General features: G+C 35.8%; 1 pseudogene; it reads left to right on the top strand.

Annotated features, from left to right (window-relative positions):
* The first annotated feature begins 3716 nt into the window (after positions 1-3716).
* On the top strand, positions 3717-6678 carry LOC122004350 (annotated as a pseudogene).
* The last annotated feature ends 883 nt before the right edge of the window (positions 6679-7561 follow it).

Genomic DNA, 7561 nt, shown 5'->3' with positions numbered 1-7561 from the left:
TATACATGATGTTAGTTCAAGTTCACATGCTTGTATGCTTGCTTTTAGCCCTAATGAATACTTGTTAAATTTCGGCCATGACATATGTTAAGGGCTTGAAGAACTTAGGAACTAGCTCAAATATGCTTACTATGTTACTTGGAAAAAAATGCTATAAATATGGTTTAAGGTTTCCATGCTTTCATGACATTTGGGACCTAGTTTCACACCTGATAGGGTTCGGCCACATGAAGTTTAGGGACTTGGAGAACTTAGAAACTAAGTTAATTATGCTTATAATGCTTCCTATGAAATTGATGTGATGATAATTTAGGTTCCACATGCTTGGAGGTTGTTTTTACCTAAATTGAGATCTAAGGGGGGGTTCGGCCATGATAAGAACCCAAGGGATTAGGAAGCTTAGAACCCAAGCTAACTATGTTACCATGTTTCTTATGATAGTATAATCACATGATACACCCTTATGCTTAAACATGTATGCTTGTGATTTATACATTCCATGATATGATATGTGCTTAGAAATATGCATGCTTTGATGATATGCTATGTGCTTAAAATATGCACGCTTTCATGATATGCTATGTGGATAGAAATATGCATGCTTTGATGATATGCTATGTGCTTAAAATATGCATGCTTTCATGATATGCTATGTGGATAGAAATATGCATGCTTTGATGATATGCTATGTGCTTAAAATATGCATGCTTTTATGATATGCTATGTGGATAGAAATATGCATGCTTTCATGATATGCTATGTGGATAGAAATATGCATGCTTTGATGATATGCTATGTGCTTAAAATATGCATCCTTTCATGATATGCTATGTGGATAGAAATATGCATGCTTTGATGATATGCTATGTGCTTAAAATATGCATGCTTTTATGATATGCTATGTGGATAGAAATATGCATGCTTTGATGATATGCTATGTGCCTAAAATATGCATGCTCTCATGATATGCTATGTGGTGAAAATATGCATGCTTTTATGACATGATGTATGCCTAAGTGATGCATACTTTTTATGACATGATGTATTCCTAAGTGATGCATACTTTTTATGACATGATGTATGCCTATGTGATGCATACTATTTATGATATGATGTATGCCTAAGTGATGCATACTTTTATGACATAATGTATGTCTAAGTGATGCATACTTCTATGATATGCTATGTGACTAAATGATGCATTTTTATACATGCTACTTTACTTTGTAAGGCTTGTACCAAGGGTGGGCTCCTAATCAGCCCCTAGGCCTTTGGCTGTGTGATCCAGGCTAGTAAAAACAAAGGGATGGGCTCCTTAGTACGCCCCTAGGTCTATGGCTGTGTGATCCGGACCTAGTTCCTAGTATGATTCAAGACTTGCTACCTTGGATATACTTAGGAAGCGCGCATATCTACGTGATTTATCTATGTGTGGTATAAGCCGGGGCCCTGATTATGTTAATATTATGCTCAAGTATATATGTAAGAAGAAATGGTTTTAAAGATCATGAGACATACACATGTTTTTCGGATACATGTTTTCAAAATCATATTGCATATACCTTATGATCATGTTGTGATGATGCTATGATTTATGATATGCCATGATTAGATATGATTATGTTATGTTTCATGCTATGCTTTAAGAGCTTGATATGCCATGCCACCTTATGATGATACTATGATATGCCATGATTAGATATGATTATGTTATGTTTCATGCTATGCTTTAAGAGATGATATGCCATGACTAGTTATGATTTTGTTATGTTGCATGATATGCTTAAAGAGTATGATATGTTATGCCATGACTAGTTGAGATCATGTTATGTTGAGACATTCTTTGATCATGTGATGATTTTCGGTTTTAGTGAGTAGGAAAGGAACTTACTGAGCCATGAGTGCTCATAGCTTACTTTCCTTGTACCACAGATAAAGGAAAAAGCTGGATGAGCTAAAGGAGTAGCAGGAGAGGCCAGGAGATGTGTGTGGCAGTGGCTAGGCAACCAAATAAGAACCTGCTTTAAAAACTTTTAAAGAACTATGCTTTGGTATCATGAATTGTAGTACCATATGTGTGACTTGATGTTATGTTTCTACTAATTTTGATATCATGTTATTGATGCCGTGATAGTGTAGTTCAGATTTGATGAAAAGAAAAACAAAAGAAAAGTTTTTATTAAACTAAGAAAATTATTTTAAGTCTTCCACTGTTTTAAAAAGAAAAATTTGTACATGGAGTATCGTAGCCCCGTCCCTTAGGGTTAGCATGGAGGGCGGGCGTTACAACTTATTGGTGGCCCGACGAGTTCTCAATCTACAAGCTAAGGAGGAAGAAGGTAATCAAAGGGAGAATTTGTTTCATACTCATTGCTTTGTCAATAACAAGGTTTGCAGTGCTATTATTGATGGGGGGAGTTGCACCAATGTGGCAAGTACTGATTTGGTGGAGAAATTATCACTATCAACTCGGAAACATTCGTGACCATATCGACTCTAGTGGCTAAACGATTGCGGAGAAATCAAGGTAACAAAACAAGTCTTGGTAATAATCTCCATTGTCAAATATGAAGATGAGCTGTTGTGTGACGTGGTTCCCATGCATGCATGCCATCTCACTACAAGAAAATCCTCATTCAACAACACTCAAACAACAACGGTTTTATACCAAATTGTTGTCTTTTGCCTTTTAACAACGGTTTTAACAAAAACCGTTGTCTTTTAGCAATTTTTTTGGCCTACGACAACGGTTTTTAAAAACCGTTGTCTATTTATATTTTTTTGGGGCTACGACAACGGTTTTTAAAGGCTACGACAACAGTTTTTGAAAACTGTTGTCTATGTACGCTTTTTTTGGGATTACGACAACGGTTTTTGAAAACCGTTGTCTATTAAGTGTTGTTGAATAGCGTTGTTTTTCTTCTTTCGCCGCTTTTTCCCCTTCGCAATTTTTTGCCGCTGTGTTTTTTTCTTTCCCTCTCTCCGAAAATTTTTGCCGCCGCATTCCACCCCTTTACCTTCTCGATCCTTAAGCATTTCCGTCCAACCTACGATCTCTTCACCTACTTCGCGTTTTTCTTTCTTGAACTCTTCTCGATCCCTAAGCATTCCCCCCCCCCTCTACCGCCACCTCGCTGCCACCAGAATCCGCCCAACTTCCTCGACGAGCTCTTCTTCATCCTGAAAGAGGACGGTGGAATGAATCTGTGCTTCTTTTATTGTCTCCTCTTCTTCATCCTGGAAGAGGATGCGAAGGGCTTAGGGCATCTCAGATCTCAGCAGCGACTCCTCTCCTTACTTGTTCTTGGTCCCTCTTCGCCAAAACCTCTTCCCTCCTCGCCGGTCTTCTTCCTCTTCCGGAGGGTGTCATGATCGGTGTGTGATGACAACCGGTGAGGCGGCGGCGACGACGACAACGTCTCTGAAGGTGGGCGTCGCGTTCTCCAACCCCTTCGACACATGGAATCAATGTCCCTGCACCCCTCAAGCGCTGGTCGGATCTCACACCTTAACGCCGTCATCCTCGGTGAGCCCCTAGAATCCGAGGAGAATGACCTTGTCTTCCCCTCACAAGAATTTTCCAGCTGGACCCTAGTCTCCTCTCCCGAACAAACCTTGATCTTTTGGGAGAGATTGGTCCAAATCAAACCTTTATTCGTCACGCTTTGCTTTTTCCTAACCTTAGGTTTATGATTTTGAAGCTATGAGCTATAGATATGGAATCAAAGGAGATGTGCACAAAAGCTAATATCATATATGATTGCCTTTTGTTCGGTACATTTTGACATTTGGCTATCTGGTGATAGGTTTGAAGTTATAGCATACAAATCCTTTCTTAATTCACCATTGCTTGCCTTTGATTTTTTTTTTTTTCAGATCTTGATGACACCCTCTATCTGTTGAGTTTCGGAATTGCCGCCGAGTGCCGCAAAAATATTTTAGGTATGGTCTCTATTTTGTTTCTATAGCAACTTTTCCCTAAGAATTAAGACATATATTTTATCATTTTTTAGAATATATGCTTGAAAAATTAAAGGTTGAAGAAAGCAATTTACTAGAGTTGTGTACTGTTCTGTATAAGCACTATAGAACAACAATGGCTGGTTTAAAGGTAATTGTTATATTCATGTTCTACAAAGGTGCGCTTGTAGTAATGAGAAGCTTTCTACTTGTTTTTCAGGTCATTGACTATAATTTCGATTATGATGATTTCCATAGGTTTGACTCTATCATTGTTTTTTTTTATCTTTGCTTCACATGTTTCATTCTATGGTTTTAGTGAATCAAAGAGTTTACTGATTTCCTGTGGTTTAATAGCTTTGTCCATGGAAGATTACCATATGAAACATTAAAGCCAGATCCTGTTATAAGTCAACTCTTGCTGAGCCTTCCAGTTTGAAAAGTTGTGAGTTTCTGGGGCATGGATGTTGAAACTCTCTGATTCAACTTTGTTTTTTTTTCACTTCACTAACAAGCTGATGAATCGACCTGAATGAATAGATATTCACTAATGGTGATCAAGCTCATGTTGCTAAAGTGCTTAATAAGCTGGATCTGGAAGATTATTTTGATACTGTTACTTGCTTTGAAACACTAAACCCACCATCCTCTTCATTTAGAGAAGATAATTCAGCCAACATCTTCGACATAATTGGCTACTTATTGAAACCTGATCCAAATGTTGATCTACCAAAGAGGATCCTTAGTTTGCACAAAGGATCCAAATGTAAGGGATCTTTCACCTTTATTTTGCATAAATTCAGAGTTTTGAATTTACAATTTGATTATTACTAATTTGCAAATCAGTTTGCAGCATATATAATTTCAAGACAGACAATAAATATTTAAGTTCCTTTCGACCTTGGATGATTAGTAAGAAATTTTTCCTATAAGTTTTTATAAGCTTAGAGTGTGACTTTATAAATCAACTTGTATGATGAAAAATGACAGGGTGGTCAACATCTAGAGTTACAACTCAACTAGCATTTAGATTTTGAAGGACGAAGGAAGTTGACTCTACAAGGAACTTGATTTTGTCAATATCAAATACCAAGTGTGTGATTTGGTAAATACCTTTTCTCTTTTCCTTTTCAAATCTTTCATATTTCATAAAACCAAGTATTCATTCTTTGCCAATCTTGCATTAGCTAACAGCAAAGTAAGCAGTCAAGTTAGATTCAGAAATCCATTCCTTAGTTTAATCTGAACAACTTAGGATTTCTGATCGTGCAGATTGATCGAAGCGTTCTACACGATTACTAGCTAGAAAGAATCAATTATTGCTAAGAATGTTTTCTTGCCACTTGGTAGAGCCCCCTTTTGCAAAAGTCTAAAATAGAGACGAGACTAACCTTTGTGCAAACTAAGGATCCTCTTTTGCTACATAACTTGACATAATTGGATTTTTTTTTTTTTTGAAATTTCCTCTATAAGTTGCATCTTATAGATAATATCATATTGTCTTTTAGAAGGAAAAAAAAATCCTTTGCCTCATAGGAATGAGTTACAAAAGTTGTCCTTGCATGTAAAGTATCATCTTATTGATAATGTCACATTGTTTTTTAGAAGAAAAAAATTATTCCTTTCCCTAATAGGAATAAGCTACAAAAGTTATTTTCGGTGAGAAATTTAGTTGCCACCAGAATGTCCATTATGAATGAATCCACATAATGTACATTAGAGAACAAGCAATCACTTTATCTATAAAGGATACAACTAGGTTGGATCTCTTTGTGCATAATTCAAGGAACATCATGCACATAAGTTAGAGCGTTATTTATGATCAACAATAGAAGAATTATTTGCTGCAACTTTAGATCTAAATAAATACCTTTTTTTTTTCTTAACTTGACAAAGCCTTTTTTCCTCTTCTTTTAATCCAATTCATAATTTTTGTGTGTTTGTGACTTTTTATATATACCTTTTACATTGGAATCTAATAAATAATGCAGTGAAGTTGTTGTTGGTTACCTTTTTACCTAATTACTCTATAATAGGTTGATATAATCACATTGGACTTCTCCCAAAAGCTACATTTTCGTTTGAAGATTCCATCTATTAAGTTTGCTATTCAGGCGATGTAAGTGCATCAACATTACTTATCTGAGCTTGAAATGATTCAAAGTTTTGGCCAGATTCAATTCTGATAACTCTCATATTTTTTCATTTGCAGCGTGGACTATATTTTGAATTACGTATTCTCATCTTATAGCTGATTCTCATGTCACAAAAGATCCTTTCAGATGCAAAGGTGTAGTAAATCTTCTTTGTTTCCTTGCTGGATAACTTATATTTTATTACATACTAACATGCCATTTTCTCATGTGTGTGTGCACATTGTATTTTTTTTCCTTTCATTCATCATACAGTTGATTTAACCTTTTTCTGATGGATTGTTATTCTGATTGCATTCTACATTCTAAATTGTAGGTTTATCAATCGTGTTTCTGAACTATTGGAGTTCTCACTCATCTTATGTGTTTGTTCTTCTTTGTTTGTAATTTTATGTTTGTTTTTATTGACAGGTCACTGCTAGCTAATGCCATCAGGAAGAAACAGTTCTATAAGGAAACTGTCAGACTTGAAAGAGTCATACTGTCCAGTCTCAATGGATTATTTTCTGAACTATTGTCGACATTTGCTTGTTGCCAAACGCAACACCACAATCAGAAAGCATGAAGAAGTCTACCAAGGATCATAATGGCAAAGCCATGATATCAATGAGGAAATTGATGATGGAAGTGTGGGAGTTTGCCAGAGAGGACACTGATAGGGTGACCTTTACCCTCAAGGTTGACTTGGCTTGCCTCCTCGTCTCCCTTCTCATTCTCATCCAAGCACCTTATCAAATCTTCGGCACCAACTTCATATTGGAAAAGGTTGGTATGAAAAAATAAGCAAGTGCGAAAGAAGAGTCCAATGAAATCCTACAAGTTGAAGATTGTGATGGGACTTGGGTTGATGATAATTAAGTGCAATCCTACATTGCATGAACCACCATTAAAAGTTTATAGTCTTTTGGCTATTATTCATTAGTTGTAAATAGAGTTTATTTGTTTATTTGTATTGGGATACATTTTATTTGAACATGAGATATGTTTCTTCTTTTGTGATTGTAATTCTTGTATAACTAACATTTTGAATGATATTGATATGGGGAATATTCTTTCTTGATTATGATTCTTTATTATATATTTAAATTGAAATATGATATATTGGTATTAAAAGATAATAATTTAAAAGACAACGTTTAAAACTGTTATTGTTGTGTATCACCCTCAAAGACAACGGTTAAAAACCGTTGTCGTAGCCCAAAAACAGTTGTAATTAGCAGAAAAATGCTCTAAATAACAACGGTTTTAAACCGTTGTCTTTGAATGAAAAGACAACGGTTTAAAACTGTTGCAAAACTGTTGTCTTTTCATTCAAAGACAACGGTTTTAAACCGTTGTCGTAGCCCCCCACTTTTAACAACACTATCAATTACAACGGTTTTAAAAGGCCTACGACAACGGTTTTTAACCATTTTCTTTTAATGTTTTTGTTGTAGTGTCTATTGTTG

The sequence above is a fragment of the Zingiber officinale genome, chromosome 7B, assembly GCF_018446385.1.
Source record: "Zingiber officinale cultivar Zhangliang chromosome 7B, Zo_v1.1, whole genome shotgun sequence".
Classification (NCBI taxonomy): domain Eukaryota; kingdom Viridiplantae; phylum Streptophyta; class Magnoliopsida; order Zingiberales; family Zingiberaceae; genus Zingiber; species Zingiber officinale.
The sequence above is the reverse complement of the archived record's forward strand: the minus strand, read 5'-3'. Positions and strand labels throughout refer to the sequence as shown.